Genomic DNA, 17224 nt, shown 5'->3' with positions numbered 1-17224 from the left:
TACTCCCTCCTACCAAATTCCCAATGGTGCTGATTCTTCTCGGCCCTTCACCTTCCTCAACATTCACAACACCATCAAACTTCAATCCACCAACTATCTCTCATGGAAACTCCAAGTAGAAGCCATCCTTATTGGCCATGATCTTTTTAAATTTATTGATGGTTCCTTTCCATGTCCCCCACCCGTCATTACCACCGACGGTACCGAAACTTCGAACCCCGACCATGCTTTCTGGATACGTCAAGATAAGTTGTTGTTTGGTGCATTATTTGGTACTCTTTCCCAACCTCTTGCTCCCCTAATCGCTCGCACATCATCTTCTCACACCTTGTGGGAAACTCTAGCCAAAACATATGCTCTTCCTAGCAGGGGCCATAGAAAACAACTAAAAGATCAAATTAACCGCACCACTAAGGCACCTCCACTATTACCAAATTTATGCATGCTATTAAGGCTTGCGCTGACCAACTCGCCTCCCTTGGTAAACCCATGGATCATGAAGATCTTATTGATCGCATTCTTGTTGGTCTAGATGACTCGTACACCTTTATTGTCGAGTCCGTCAATGCCCGTGATACTCCTATCTCATTTGAGGAACTTCATGAGAAACTCATAAATAAGGAGCTTCTTCTCAACCAAACTCGCTCCCACATCCATCATCCTCCCACCGCTCTCGCCACGGTCGCTCGTCCTAACAATCGTCATCCTGGCCGTAACCCCAACCTCGGCCTCCTCCCTCATCCCTCTACTCCCTCTCACTCTCAACCTCGGCCTTTCTTAAGCAAGTGCCAGTGGTGCCTTGAGAAAGGCCACGTAGTTTCTCAATGCCTTCTCTTTACTGCTCGATTTCCTACTGCCAACCCACCCCCTCCATCTCCCACCACAAACCGTCCCTCCTCTTCTAAGCCTCAAGCCCACGTGGCTAACCTACCCTCCTCCTCCTCCTCTCAATGGCTTCTTGATAGTGGTGCTTCTCACCATGTCACTAATGATCTCAATAACCTCTCTCTTCACACTCCGTCGTGTCCTTCGATATCTTCATGGCACTTCACATATGGGGTTACTTTTACATAAAGATACACCTTTGACCCTCCACGCTTACTCTGACTCCGATGGGGATCGTGATAAAGATGATTATATATCCACTACAACCTACATTGTCTATCTTGGTAAAAATGCAATTTCATGGACCTCAAGGAAGCAATGTATGCGTGCTCGCTCATCCACCGAAGTTGAGTATCGCACCGTCTCCAACACCACAGCTGAACTCCTTTGGGTCCGTAATCTTCTCGAGGAACATGTTGTAAAGTTACAAATGCTCTTGTAATCTACTGTGATAATGTCGGGGCAACTTATGTAAGTGCTAAATCAGTGTTTCATTCCAAAATGAAGCACCTAGGCCTTGACTATCACTTTGTGAATGAAAATGTGCAAGCGGGTCTACTTCGCGTGTCATACATTTCTACTCATGATCAGCTCGCTGATGCTCTTACCAAGCCCCTCTCACGTACCACTTACACCTTCTTGGTGCGTCAAATTGGCCTCTCCTCCTGGCCACCAATTCGCAGGGGCGTGATAAGGATTCACTAAGTCTACTCCTATTCTATCTTTCCTAAATCTTAGCTAATGTAGTTTATTGTTCAACTTGTAATTATCTTTTCATGCCCTTACGTAAATTAGCTTTGTATATTTATCTCTTCCTAAGTTATAGCTAGTAGTTATATTCTCCTCCCATAGCATGTATATATATACGTGACTTGTTAATGAGAAACATTCATTCTCTTTAAAACACTTTCTCTCTCTATACTAACCTCGATCACCCGACTGTGGTGACAATAACTATTTTTCCCAAGCGTATCTAACAAGAACGAACGTTTTGATTTCTTCTAATAAAATTTATCTTATTCTTTCGTTTGTTAAGAATGAATGTGATTAATTAGTTTTTTATCCAAGTCCCCTAGATACACCTACATTGTCTAGAAAATTTGAAAAAAAAAATACCATGTCTCGTTATAGCAGACGTTATGTTGGTCTGTCTAAAATGCCAAGCACATGAGAACGTAGATGATTAAAGCCATGAAATGACTGAAGAATTAATAATCATATAATGTTGCACGTAACCCATAGAAGAGCGTCTTTCGAATAGCAAAATAGATACACCATCCTTTTAAGTTAAAACAATATCTTACAAATCAACATATGGTCGGATTTAATAGCGTGAATTATGATTTCGGATGCAGCAAAACAAAAAGAAATCACCTTTGAATGCTAGAAAAGGGCATGCCAACAGAAATTGGGGATATCTTACCAAATGAAGAAGTCTGGGTGTGCCAACTAACATCATATAGTTGATGATATACATTCCCTAATATTGCTATAATTTTGTGATTGTAGAATGATGAAGAACGATCATCTTCAGATATAGATTAGAAAGATAGAGGACATTGAAATATTTATTGAGTTCTTCGAAATTATAATTCTCATCTAGACTTTCCTTGCATGGTTATTTGCTTTAATTGTCCATCATTTTCTCTCTTTATTTTCCCACTTAATTCTATCTAAAATTCACAATGTGGCAATTTCTCTGGTCGACACTACCTTAATATGCGGACTTACTAAATTTATTATATAATGAAATTCCCAATAAATCCACAACCTCTTACTATTCTAGTGGTTAGTAGATCATGGTTATATATTATATGAGAATAACCTAGGAATTTAAGTACTATAAGCGGAATTTCATGAAAATTTATCTTATAAGTGGAATTTCATGAAAATTTATCTTATAAGCGGAATTTCATGAAAATTTATCTCACAAGCGTATCTAACAAGAACAGAAGTTTTGATTTCTTCTAATTAAATTTGTCTTATTCTTTCGTTTGTTAAGAATGAATGTGATTAATTAGTTTTTTATCCAAGTCCCCTAGATACACCTACATTGTCTAGAAAATTTGAAAAAAAAAATACCATGTCTCGTTATAGCAGACGTTATGTTGGTCTGTGTAAAATGCCAAGCACATGAGAACGTAGATGATTAAAGCCATGAAATGACTGATGAATTAATAATCATATAATGTTGCAAGTAATTAACCCATAGAAGACCGTCTTTCGAATGACAAAATAGATACACCATCCTTCTATGTTAAAACAATAACTTACAAATCAACATATGGCCGGATTTAATAGCATGAATTATGATTCCGGATGCAGCAAAACAAAAAGAAATCACATTTGAATGCAAGAAAAGGCATGCCAACAGAAATTGGGGATATCTTACCAAATGAAGAAGTCTGGGCGTGCCAAATAACATCATATAGTTGATGATATACATTCCCTAATATTGCTATAATTTTGTGACTGTAGAATGATAAACAATGATCATCTTCAGATATAGATTAGAAAGATAGAGGACATTGAAATATTTATTGAGTTCTTCGAAATTATAATTCTAATCTAGACTTTCCTTGCATGGTTATTTGTTTTAATTGTCCATCATTTTCTCTCTTTATTTTCCCACTTATTTCTGTCTAAAATTCACAATGTGGCAATTTCTCTGTTCAACGCTACCTTAATATGCGGACTTACTAAATTTATTATATAATAAAATTGCCAATAAATCCACAACCTCTTACTATTCTAGTGGTTAGTAGATTATGGTTATATATTATATGAGAATAACCTAGGAATTTAAGTACTATAAGCGGAATTTCATGAAAATTTATCTTATAAGCGGAATTTCATGAAAATTTATCTTACAAGCGTATCTAACAAGAACGAACGTTTTGAGATCTTCTAATAAAATTTATCTTATTCTTTCATTTGTTAAGAATGAATGTGATTAATTAGTTTTTTATACTATTCTAGTGGTTAGTAGATTATGGTTATATATTATATGAGAATAACCTAGGAATTTAAGTACTATAAGCGGAATTCATGAAAATTTATCTTATAAGCGGAATTTCATGAAAATTTATCTTACAAGCGTATCTAACAAGAACGAACGTTTTGATTTCTTCTAATAAAATTTATCTTATTCTTTCATTTGTTAAGAATGAATGTGATTAATTAGTTTTTTATACTATTCTAGTGGTTAGTAGATTATGGTTATATATTATATGAGAATAACCTAGGAATTTAAGTACTATAAGCGGAATTCATGAAAATTTATCTTATAAGCGGAATTTCATGAAAATTTATCTTACAAGCGTATCTAACAAGAACGAACGTTTTGATTTCTTCTAATAAAATTTATCTTATTCTTTCATTTGTTAAGAATGAATGTGATTAATCAGTTTTTTATCCAAGTCCCCTAGATACATGTACCTACATTGTCTAGAAAATTTGAAAAAAAAAAATACCATGTCTCATTATAGCAGACGTTATGTTGGTCTGTCTAAAATGCCAAGCACATGAGAACGTAGATGATTAAAGCCATGAAATGACTGAAGAATTAATAATCATATAATGTTGCACGTAACCCATAGAAGATCGTCTTTCGAATAGCAAAATAGATACACCATCCTTCTAAGTTAAAACAATATCTTACAAATCAACATATGGCCAGATTTAATAGCGTGAATTATGATTTCGGATGCAGCAAAACAAAAAGAAATCACATTTGAATGCTAGAAAAAGGCATGCCAATAGAAATTGGGGATATCTTACCAAATGAAGAAGTCTGGGCGTGCCAACTAACATCATATAGTTGATGATATACATTCCCTAATATTGCTATAATTTTGTGACTGTAGAATGATAAACAATGATCATCTTCAGATATAGATTAGAAAGATAGAGGACATTGAAATATTTATTGAGTTCTTCGAAATTATAATTCTCATCTAGACTTTCCTTGCATGGTTATTTGTTTTAATTGTCCATCATTTTCTCTCTTTATTTTCCCACTTATTTCTGTCTAAACAATGTGACAATTTCTCTGGTCGACGCTACCTTAATATGCGGACTTACTAAATTTATTATATAATGAAATTGCCAATAAATCCACAACCTCTTACTATTCTAGTGGTTAGTAGATTATGGTTATATATTATATGAGAATAACCTAGGAATTTTAGTACTATAAGCAGAATTTCATGAATCATATTCATAAGAACTTAAACAGGATCACATACATATGCAATCAAGGATAACATAATAGTTTAGAATTAACCTTTGAAGCGTGATCTCCACAAAGCTTGTTATAATCCGGAGATAAAACCGCAACCGTGATTCCTCTACTTGGTCCACCAATCCAGATCAATGCTCCAACAATGCTAGTTAGAAGGAAGAATTTTTTCTTCTTTTCTTGGAGAATAACGTGGCTTTTGGAGAGAATAGGAGAGAGAAGAATATTGAGAGATCTTGAATCTTTTTTCTTCTTGTGATTAGCTAACTAATATACAAGTATATTTAGGTTAGGCGATCCCCCTTCTCTCCCTATCTCTCTTTGGCGGCCACCCTAGAGCCATTTATGGGTTTTAGGTTTTTCTTTTGTTGATCCAAATCGTATGTGTGACCTTATATGATCCATTTAATTGGGCTTCGGGTTTATATTTTACTAACACGAAGTTCTATAGAATTCTCTAGCACGACATATAGACGATCCAATTTAATGAACTTATTATCTCCATAATATGATCCATATTATATTTAGTAATTGCATTAAAGTCGAGGACATAATTCCTTTCCAAGATGATTGTGCAATATTAAAATTCCTTAAGTCATTTAGCATCCAGTTTGATAGTATGACCATATATCTATGCCACCCATACTAGTCTTCAAATTATTCCTTGAAATTCGAGTTTGAATTAACAAAAAAATGATCATCATATAATCCATGTGAGCACAACCATGTATATTTCAATTTCCACTCTCCAAGGGGCCAAGAAACCTATCCCATCTGATAGAGAAGGACTTTTCAATCTTGTGGCAACTAAAACTTCCACTCAACTTTCAGCACAGCCTGAATGCTGCCTTTATAGTCCCCTTTTACGCAAGACGATTAATAACATCAAAGTTATACCAATCATTAGGCTAAGTAGTGTGCCACTCATGTCTTAGGAATCCTCTAATATAATTACGAAGCTATAAAACTTATAAGTAGGTCTTGTTCGATCATGTATCAACTATACATATCCATATGATTGATTAAATATACATCTCCGGCCATGTTCCCATAGCCCATGAAACAACACTATCAATCAATCTTATATGCTAATCCTTTAATAAGTCATTTATGTCCAATTAAATGACTTAGATTAGGAACTCTAATATTCTATGAAATCTGTTCACTTATGTCGTTTCATTCATCAAATCACATATTTCACAAAACCATTGAATTCAAGATATATTTTGGACATTTTACTTAATACCAACCAAAATTAAATAAGACAAAATTTATTCTCATAAACATAAATAGCAAAACCATGTCTCTACTTGTAGCAAGTTTTATAAACCTAATGCAATCAAAAGCCACTCCATCGTTTGCTTCAAGCCTATAGCCTTAGCATGACACTGAAGCTTGGGTTGAGGCAGTGGTTTAGTTAGCGGATCTACCACATTCTCATTCGTGTGAACTTTGCAGATCATGACATCCTTCCTGTCAACTATCTATCGAATAAGGTGAAACTTCCTCATTACATGTTTCGACTTGTTATGTGATCTCGGCTCTTTTGCTTGCACAATAGCACCATTATTGTCACAGAACAACTCAATCCCTTCCAGAGCACTAGGTTTGATATCCAGCTATGTCAAGAACTTCTTTATCCAAACTACTTCCTTGGCTGCTTCAACCGTTGCAAAATATTTCGATTCTGTCGTAGAGTCTGCTACAGTGCTTTTCTTTGATATCTTCCAGCTCACCACTCCTCCATTTAGACAAAAGACATACCCTGACTAAGAGCGGTAATCATCTCTGTCGGTTTGGAAGCTCCCATTAGTATAATCTGGAACAACCAACTCACTTTGTCCTCCATAGACTAAGAACAAGCCTTTAGTCGTCTTCAAGTACTTAAGGATGCTCTTAGCTGCAGTCTAGTGTGGTTATCTTGGATTTGCTTGGAATCTGCTACACATGCTCAAGGCATATGCAACATATGGTCAAGTACTTATAATGACATACATGATAGATACTATAGCCGAAGCATAAGGGATGCTACTCATTCGCTTTAACTCATCAGGCTTAGTCGGACACTGACTCTTGCTAAGCGATATGCTTGTGACATGGGAACGAATTCTCTCTTCGAGTTTTCCATGTTGAACCTTGCAAGAACTTTATCAATATAAGTTTCTTGACTTAGTCCAATCATCATTCGAGACCTATCTCTTTGGTTTTTAATTCCCAGTATGTTCTCAGCTTCTCCAAGGTTGTTCATGGAGATACAACTTTTCATCCATTCCTTGACTGACTCAAGCATTGGTATGTCATTTCCCATGAATCGTATGTCATCTAAATACAAAACCAAGAAGACTAGACTGCTCCCACTAAACTTCTTGTAAACACAAGATTCTTCTTCGATTTTTAGGAAACCAAAATGTTTTATTGCCTCATCAAACCAAAGATTTCATCTCCGAGATGCCTGCTTCAAACCATAAATGGATCTCTAAAGCTTGCAAACTCTTTTAGAATTTTTTGGATCCTCAAAACCCTCAGGTTGTGTCATGTACACTTCGTCATTCAAGAACCAATTCAAGAATGCGATTTTGACATCTATCTGCCAATCACTAAAAGTATCAGAATTGACTTAAGCATTACTACTGGAGAAAAAGTCTCATCATAGTCTATACCATGAATTTGCCTGAATCCTTTGCAACCAATATTGCTTTGTAGACATAGACATTTCCTTCTTTGTCTGTTTTCAATTTGAATACCCACTTTCATCTAATAGGGTTAACCCTATCAGACAAGTCGACCAGGTTCCAAACTTTATACTTAGACATGGTGTAACACTCCCAAATAACTACGTTTTAAATAAATAATTTAGTAAATAATATTTGATTAATTTAGGAGTACATTACTGTCACGTGACTAACATGCTTTCGGCAACCAACTACTAACTAACAAAAATAACTTGCTGCGGAAGGCTTGAACCAAAAATAATAATACTTCTTCACTGACAAAAGTAAATATTGTCTCAAAACTCAATATATATAAAACACCCTAATATAGGTGAAAATCCCCTTCCTAGTATGCTCCCGTGCACATCCAAAATTCACCTACAAATATGCTTACCAAAAAGGTAAATAAGATAATGCCAAATAGGAAAAAGGAAATACGCGTCAGTATAAAACGGTGTAAGAAATGTACAAGATAAGTAACACATTTGTTAGTTCGAACATTTTTTTTTTCATTTCGAAAACTCCATCACTAATAATTCAAGAATAAGTCTTTAAGAATAAATAAATTTCAAACAATTTAATAATAATTCAAGAACAACCTTTTAAGAACAAACTCTTTCTAAACACTTGAATAGTAATTCAAGAATAACCTTTTAAGAAAAACTCTTTCCAAACACTTGAATAATAATTCAAGAATAACTTTTTAAGAATAAACTCTTTCCAAACTCTTGAATAATAATTCAAGAATAACCTTTTAAGAATGAACTCTTTCCAAACAACTTGGATTAAAAATAACCTTGAAAACAATTCCTCTTCTTATCTCCCTTCTATTTTGCTAAGTGTGCACACCCTCCAACCTAGTCATCCCATCCCACCTATATCAAGGTAACTTAATTGCCAACAAGTGGACTTTGAACTCTTGATATTAATCAAGCGGAAATAATAATAATATGACTTGTAAGTCATGAATAAACCTCCTTTCCTACAAACAACTTTTTGAAATTCAAAGTTCATAAAAACCAATCAACCTTTCCTTGAAAAATAATTTAATATTTCAAAAAGGAAAACAAAATTTCTATAAAAAATGAATGATAAAATCATTCATTCTTTTCACTTCCAAGAGTGAATAATAAAACATTGTAAACATTTTAAACCAAATTTCTAAACACTCCAACCAGTAAATCAATAAATAGATTTATCACATAAAATCACATTTCAGAAGATCTAACTACATAACATACCTTGATCTTGCACAAAGAGTCTAATAGTATCTCCACTTAGTCTTAATTTTTAACGATCTCATACAAACCAATAATATAAAAATTTAATAAGTGACTTATCATTTAAACATAATCATGAATTTAAACATGTATAACCTATCATGAGCATAATATTTTTTGAGCAAGAAACATCAAAAATCTTTTTTTTTTCTTAACCTAAAGAAAATTGGAACTTGAATAGTAAATATAAAACTAGAATAGATATAAAGAACCTTGATGTAAGAGAGTATGGATTCTCCAATGTTTTTGTGTGGAAAAGATGGCTTAAGGTAGGAGTATAATATGTAATACTTTACTCCCAAAATTAAATAGTTTGTAACCTTCACCATAAATTAGGAAATTAAACCAATATTTGTAACCTACATTTTAATTAGGAAGTTATGAAAAAAAAAAAAACCAAAACCCCCTTAAAACATGGTGATGGCCGGTAAAATGGCTTTAATCCCAGCAAATTAATTTAAAACCAGTGAAATTACAAAAACACCCTTTGCTTAAAATCCAAGCTAACAAAGGAAACTCCTTATAGCAGACACTGTCTTCGGTGTTGGCCACTCGCATGCCACTTGAATCTTAGCAGGATCCACCGAAACTCCTTCCTTTATGATAACATGTGTAACACCCCCAAATTTCTCTCTTTTTGAAGAATATATTTAATATAAAACACTTGAGAAACTTGAGAGTATTACCGCCACGTGATAACGTTAAATGCTAAAATTACTAACTACTAATTTAATAATGCAGCAGAAATGATAATAATAAGTTCTCTTTACTGATAATTAAAAATTATTGTTGCTACTATGACAAAGGAAATTATAAAAATAACTACTCCTAAACTAAGCTATGTATTACGAATTTTTTCCTTGAATAATGCAAAAAGAGGGATTAATTCCCAAAATGTGCCCCAAAAAAATTTATTTCCCTGCGTACCGTCCACGTAGGACGGCACGCGAATTTTTTTTTTTGTTGTTTTTCAGTTAAACCGCTACTCATAGTAGCGGTTAATGCATACAAACCGCTACTCCGAGTAGCGGTTATCTTGGAAATTAACCGTTACTGCGAGTAGCGGTTCTCATATATTGACCGCTACTCGGAGTAGCGGTTTATTTCGCTTTGAACCCGCGGCTATAAACCTCTACTCGCAGTAGCGGTTCATTTAAGGAAACCGCTACTCCGAGTAGCGGTTTACTAAAATCCCCAAATCTAACCTAGCCCTCCCAATTTCTCGCACATTCGAAAATCAATTCTCAAACTCTCTTCTCCTTCTCTCTCTTAACCCGACAGCATACCAACGCCGCACACAACCTCCCCGGAATTCACCGCACCTGACTGGCGCACCACCAACGGAAGTTCCCTTCGAATCTGCTGACGGAGACCTCACCGGCGCATACTCTCTTCTCCCTCTCTCTCTTAACCCGACAACATAACGGCGCTACCACCGCCTCCCTGGAGTTCACCGCACCTGACCGGCGCACCACCACCGGACGGAGACCATCAAGTTCCCTTCAGATCTGCTGACGGAGACCTCACCGGCGCACCACCGATCCACCACCGAGCCAAACCTGATTTTTGTAAGTTTATTTTTTTGTTATTTTTTTCAATTTAATTTGCTTAGCATGCCATATTTGTTATGTATTTTAGGTTTTAGTTTGATTAGTATAATTTAGTTGTTGATGGTTAAAAATTTAGCATATTTTGATGGTTGATTTTGCATGAATTGGAAGGTGATATATTGTTAATATTGGTTGGTTAAAAATGGCTTTGAGCATTTTGTGATGGTTGATTTTGCATGAATTGTTGTGTTTAAGTTGCAAATACTACTAGTATAGGTGAAAAATAGTGTTCATATTGTTTGAATGTGTAGAATAAGAATAACTTAACCATTATATTTTTTGTATGTAGAATATGGAACAACCTAAATATCCTCTATACCTTTATTGGAATGGTGAATTATCTCAAAATGATGTTGATATTGTGTATAGAGGTGGAAGGAAAAAGTTTTTGTTCATCAATTCCGGTATGATGTTTCAAGAGATTCTGAATAGGGTATATGACGTTGTTGGATGTGATCGTATGTATGTGGAACTGAAATTGTTTATGAGATATCCGATGCCGGGAAAATATGTGCCAATTGCACTAGAGGATGACGAGTCACTGAGTGCTATGTGGCTTTCAGTGACACAAACGTCAGCCATGGCAATGGAGGTGTACATTGAACAAGTTCCCAAGGAGATAAATGTGCAAAGTAATGTGGGTTATGTACCTTCAATGGACTTTAGGGATAGCATGGGGTACAGACATCAGCTCCTAATATGCAATTTGAATCATTTACTAGCATGTTGTCAGACCCACATTATGTCAATCAGCACATGAATGAGTTTATTTCTCCTGGTTCGTCTCCCCACATACCATCCACATTCCATCTCGACACTCTACATCAAAATGATGTTGATTTTTGGGAAACGAGGAGGAGCATGTGGATTCTGATAGGGATGAGGATGATGATGCAAGAGAAATAGCTGACAAGGCAATAAAGGCTGGTGTTCCTTCACAAGATTGGCTTAGAGTTGACGAAGTTGATCAAAGGTTAATAGATTCATGGATGACTTGGAATTGCATGGTTCATTGACTGTGGCTTCTGAATTTGAGATAGGACAAGAGTTTGCCTCATTGCAGCAATTAAAGAATTTTGTGAAAGCATGGTCGATCTCTAGAAACCAGATGTTTCGGGTGTTAGAGTCAGAGCCCACAAAGTATGTCATTGAATGTGCCAGAAAGGAAGTGTGTACTGTCCATGGAGGTTGCGTGCAATCATGACTAAGTCGTTCTCATTCAAAATTGTACGATATGTTGGTCCACATGCAAGCAATTGTTTAGGAGACATAACATGTGGAGACCATCCTCTCATTTCATCAGATTTGTTGCTGATCTTATCGAGGATTTCATTAGGACTGATCCTTCATTCAAAGTTCAGTCCATCCTTACTTTTGTGAAGAACCAATATCAATTTTCAATAACATATAAGAGAGCTTGGTTAGCAAAACAAAAGGCAATCAACAATATTTCTGGTGATTGGGATAGTCGTATCAAGAGTTACCGAGGTAATTGCAAGCCTTGAAAGAGTCCAATTGAGGCACTGTCGTTTACTGGAGTACGATCCCAACACAAGATCCTACTACGCACATCTTTAGGAGGGTCTTCTGGGCCTTTAAACTCTCCATTTCCGGATTCCATCATTGTCGGCCTCTTATCACTATAGATGGTACTCACTTGTACGGGAAATACAAAGGCAAATTATTGATTGCTATGGGAACAAATGCTAATTTCCAGCTATTCCCACTTGCCTTTGCTATTGTGGAGGAAGAAAGCACGGAGGACTGGTCTTGGTTTTTAGCTTGCATTAGACACTCTGTCACAAATAGAAAATTGTGCATCTCTGATCGTCATAGGGGTATCCTTGCAGCTATGAACGACCTGTAGTGGATGGGAAGAACCATATGCACATCACCGCTTTTGTGTGCGTCATCTTGCTTCGAACTTGAATTCGAAGTATAAGAATGCTGCCATCAAGAATCTATTCGGAAAAGTTGCATATGCAAGGCAGAAAAGGAAGTTTTGTACTATATGGATCGAATTGGCTCCATTAATGTCGAGGCAGATAGAAATCTGTTGGACATTCCCCTTCATCTATGGTCTCTGCATCATGATGGTGGGTGTAGATATGGTGTGCAAACTACCAACATGTCTGAAGTGTTTAATGGTGTCCTAAAAGGGCAAGATGTCTTCCGATCACTGCTTTGGTAAGAATGACATTTTATCGTGTCAATTCTTATTTTCCTTACAAGGAGAGAATTATGTAGAAAAAGACTTGAGGAAGGCCATGATTATAGCCCGAAGGCGACTACCATCATTGAAAAGAACATGGAGAAGGCAGGTGCTCATGACGTGATTGTGTTTGATTATGAATGAGGGCAATCGTGGAGACCGTATTGCAGGGAAAGGTGGAAAGAAACACACGGTTAACTTAATGCAGAAGACATGTACATGTGAGAAAGTCATAATATATAAGTTGTCGTGTTCTCATGTCCTTGCGGTATGTCGTTACCGGAGCTTGTCATATAGTGGTTTTGTGGACGCTTCTTTTCTGACTAGCTCATATCGATCTACTTATATGTCCTTTTTCAAGCCTGTGCCTGATATGCATAATTGTTCTCCATATGATGGTCCGAGAATTATAGCTGATGAGAGGCTAAAACGTGGAGCTGGACGTCCAAGGTCCACTCGAATACAAAATGAAATGAATGCAGTGATAGGCCTGAAAATATAGATGTAGCATTTGTAAGGTTTCAGGACACAATAAGCAAAGATGTCCTAATAAGAACGGTGAAGGAACATCTGGGTAAATGTTTTCATATTTTTTAAATTTCATAAATTTATATTATTTTCATAGTCGTCATTGTGTTACTAACCGGTATATGTTTTTTTTTTCTTATTAGGTCTGATGGCGCAATCCATCTTTCCCGGCCCCACTAATCGCAGCGTTCTCACCCTCCAGGACCAGCATCGGAGTGAGGATGTCTGGAGGGGAGTAGCGGCACGGTATTATCGTGTCGTTGCATCATCATAGTCTCTATCTTGACTGGGAGATTCACGAGAGGGTTCTTCGGTATGTCGAGCGTGCTGGTTTTCTCGGCATACATCGTTTGGTAGGGGGAGGTTTGGAGATTGATAGACCACTTCTGACGGCATTAGTGGAGCGATGGAGGAAGAAGACCCATACCTTTCATTTGACTGTTGGGGAGGCGATGATTACTTTGGAGGCTGTCGCCGTTATCCTTGGACTTAGAGTGCACGGGGCACCTGTTACTGGTTGAGGCGAGGGTAACTGTGCTACATTTGTTTTCGAGTTGTTAGGGATTTGACCCAACACACCGGAGAACGAGCCCAAAGTTCTCCAGGGTTCGTCTTTGAGATTGACATGGCTTCGGCAACATTTCTTCTTGTTGCCGAATGATGCTGATGAGGTGACAGTACAACGATTTGCACGGGCTTACATTCTTGTGTTGATGGGGTCCATTCTTTTTGCTGACAAGAGTGGAGATGCAGTCCAGATTCTTTATCTCCCACTTTTAGCTGATTCTCGACTAGAGAGAGACATATAGTTAGGGTAGTGCGACCCTTGCATACCTGTATCGGTAGCTATGTCGGGCATCACAGAGGGGTGCGAGGGAGTTAGGTGGCCCTGTGTTGTTGTTACAGATTTGGGCATGGGAGCACATACACATTGACAGACCTCGGATTTCGAGGGTGCGGGACCCACTTCCACATTTTGACGAGGCTGTTCCTATTTTAGGCTCCCAGCATGTTCCAGGGCTTGACCCCTTACCTGTCAGGTAATATTCAATGTCTCACATTTGTTGACATTATTTAGTTTCATTTTTCTCATGGATAATAACGTGTATTTCTTTTCACTTGGCTTCGAGTACACATCACTAGGTCCCACACAGCAGGTGGGCTTCCTTACTACAGGGATGCACTTGACCATCAGACGGACGAGCAGGTACATAGGGTCGTACTTGCCTAACTTATATACATTGGTAGACTCTTCTTTTGCCTAATATTTGTAAGATTCTTTTTTTTTTGTAGATGACTTGGCAGCCATATACTGATGCGAGCTGATCGACATGTATGGCGCATAGTGGCCCCACTTATCTGTTTCGACATTGTAGAGTTCCATTTCCCTGGTCGAGTTATGAGCCAGTTTGGATTCGAGCCGACGATTCCAGCACCTTGTGATACGAGCACAACCCTTCATGCCATAGATCGGAGGTCGAAGAACAAGAACTATCCGCTCAGACATCGACCTTACATTGCACATTGGGATGAGCGCGAGGGACACATAGTTCAGGGCACTCCTTTTAGTGGTCGTACTCATGCCATTGAGGACTATATGATATGGTTTCGTCGCATCACGAGGTTACGCCTGACGAATCCATCAAGGCGACCACTTTCTACACATTATCAGCCTGCGTCTGCAGATATAGTACTGGTAAGTCCACTGATTTTTAGTTGCACTTTTATTTATTTATACGACTATATAATATGTATTTTTCTTTCTATTCAGGCACATACTTTATCTGATATTGCTCATAGGTGCGGTACTGTACTAGAGGCTTCCGAGTCATTGCCTCCAGATATGGTGCGTCAGTTGTATGCACAGACATTGCAGACTATGAGGGGACTGTGTGTTGATGCTGTTGGCCGAGCTGGACATGGCCACATCGTACAGGGCGTGCCTACTTCTGCTGGATATACATCGACTTCTACATCTTCTATGTCTGCTGCCCATATATCTACCACGACAGCTTTGCTTTCACCTCCAGTCAGTCAGAGGGCCTATCGACGACGTTCTGACACTACCCCCCTTCTCTTGATGCCATTGCAGAGTCTCATGAGACCACACCTAGCTCATCTACACCTTCACAAAAGAAGAAGAGAGGGTTTTAGCAATTTCATTTATTGTTTATGTAGTTAGCTAACATTATGTTACATTTTAAACTTTGTTTGTGATTGACATATTTTCTCAATCTAACTTGTAACTAAAATTCTTTTACATAAATTTGAATGTGGATGAACTTGGTGATTGGTGATCAATGTGTGGATGAAGTTGGTGTTGTTGAATGGAATTTGGTGCTGGAATTGCAGGTTGGATATTGTTGAAATTGGAGGTTGGATAATTGTTTGGAATTGCTGGAATTGCAGGTTGGATACTTGTTTGGGATTGCTGGATTTTTTGGCGTTTCTGGCACTTGGCCAGTTATGTGGAAACAATGCAGCTAGGAGTGTTATGGCAACAAAACCGCTACTCCGAGTAGCGGTTATGGCAACAAAACCGCTACTCCGAGTAGCGGTTTACTTGTGTCTTGGAACCAAGAAACAAAACCGCTACTCTGAGTAGCGGTTCACTCACCAAAACCGCTACTCGGAGTAGCGGTTTTTGTTAATGAACCGCTACTCGAGTATATAACCTTCCTTGGATACTTGAAATAACTTGTATAATATAAAGTATATAACTTTAATAAAACTCCTTTTCCTTGCCTAGGTACCTTTCCTAAAGTGTGCACACCCCCCAAGTTTAGTATTCCTTAATGAGTCTATTACGAGGGGAACTAACTTGTCCACATGACTTATGCAAAAAGTACATGGGTGAAATATAATAGCTATCATTCTTGCTAATAAATAACAAGCCGCGGCCTCTTTATCATTATTACCATTGCTAAGAAATAATCTTCCTCTATAAAGAATAATAAGTTTTATAAACTTAACCATATAAAGGCATAAAATATATAACTTGTTCATGAAATAATCTTGAAAAGCATTTATAGTAATACTATTAGAAATAGTAATGGTAATAATGCTAAAATAACAAAGCTAAGAAACAATGTATATGCAGTAAACATAATGCACTAAGAACCTTTACAAAAATAATGACCATACTAATTAGACTATGATAATCAGGGGCGGATCTTTTAAGGGGCAAGAATGGGCCTGGCCCCTAAAAGATTTTTGGGGTAAAATATAACTTTGATATACTGTTTGGCCCATATTAAAAAAAAGCCCAAAAAAATATAGGTGATGTGGAACTTGATGTTCCAGACGGATATAGAGGTTTCTTGGTTAAAAGAAACGTTGATGGGATGTGTTTGAACGTGTACATGGATAGAATCTTGAAGGCAACGACTTCAAGTTTGGAACAAAGGCAACGACTTCAAGTTTGGAACAAAGGCAACGACTTCGAGTTTGGAACAAAGGCAACGACTTTGATCAACTAATCAAGCTAGTCTCTAAACTTTCTCTCAAGTATTCTTAGCAATACTCTCAAGGATTATTATTTGATTGATCAACAACATACAATACTCATCATCATAATCTCCAATACAATACATGCGTTTATATAGGACAAGCCATGTACTACACAAACCGACTTTAACTAACTTCTATGCTAAACCGACTTAACTACTTAACAATAGAAAGCATAAGAGAAACTTCTAGAGTAATTATAACATAACATACTATTACTACTCTATTCCTACCCAAGTAATACAAGCATT

Source organism: Beta vulgaris, chromosome 5, assembly GCF_026745355.1.
Source record: "Beta vulgaris subsp. vulgaris cultivar EL10 chromosome 5, EL10.2, whole genome shotgun sequence".
NCBI classification, from domain to species: Eukaryota; Viridiplantae; Streptophyta; class Magnoliopsida; order Caryophyllales; family Amaranthaceae; genus Beta; species Beta vulgaris.
The sequence above is the reverse complement of the archived record's forward strand: the minus strand, read 5'-3'. Positions refer to the sequence as shown.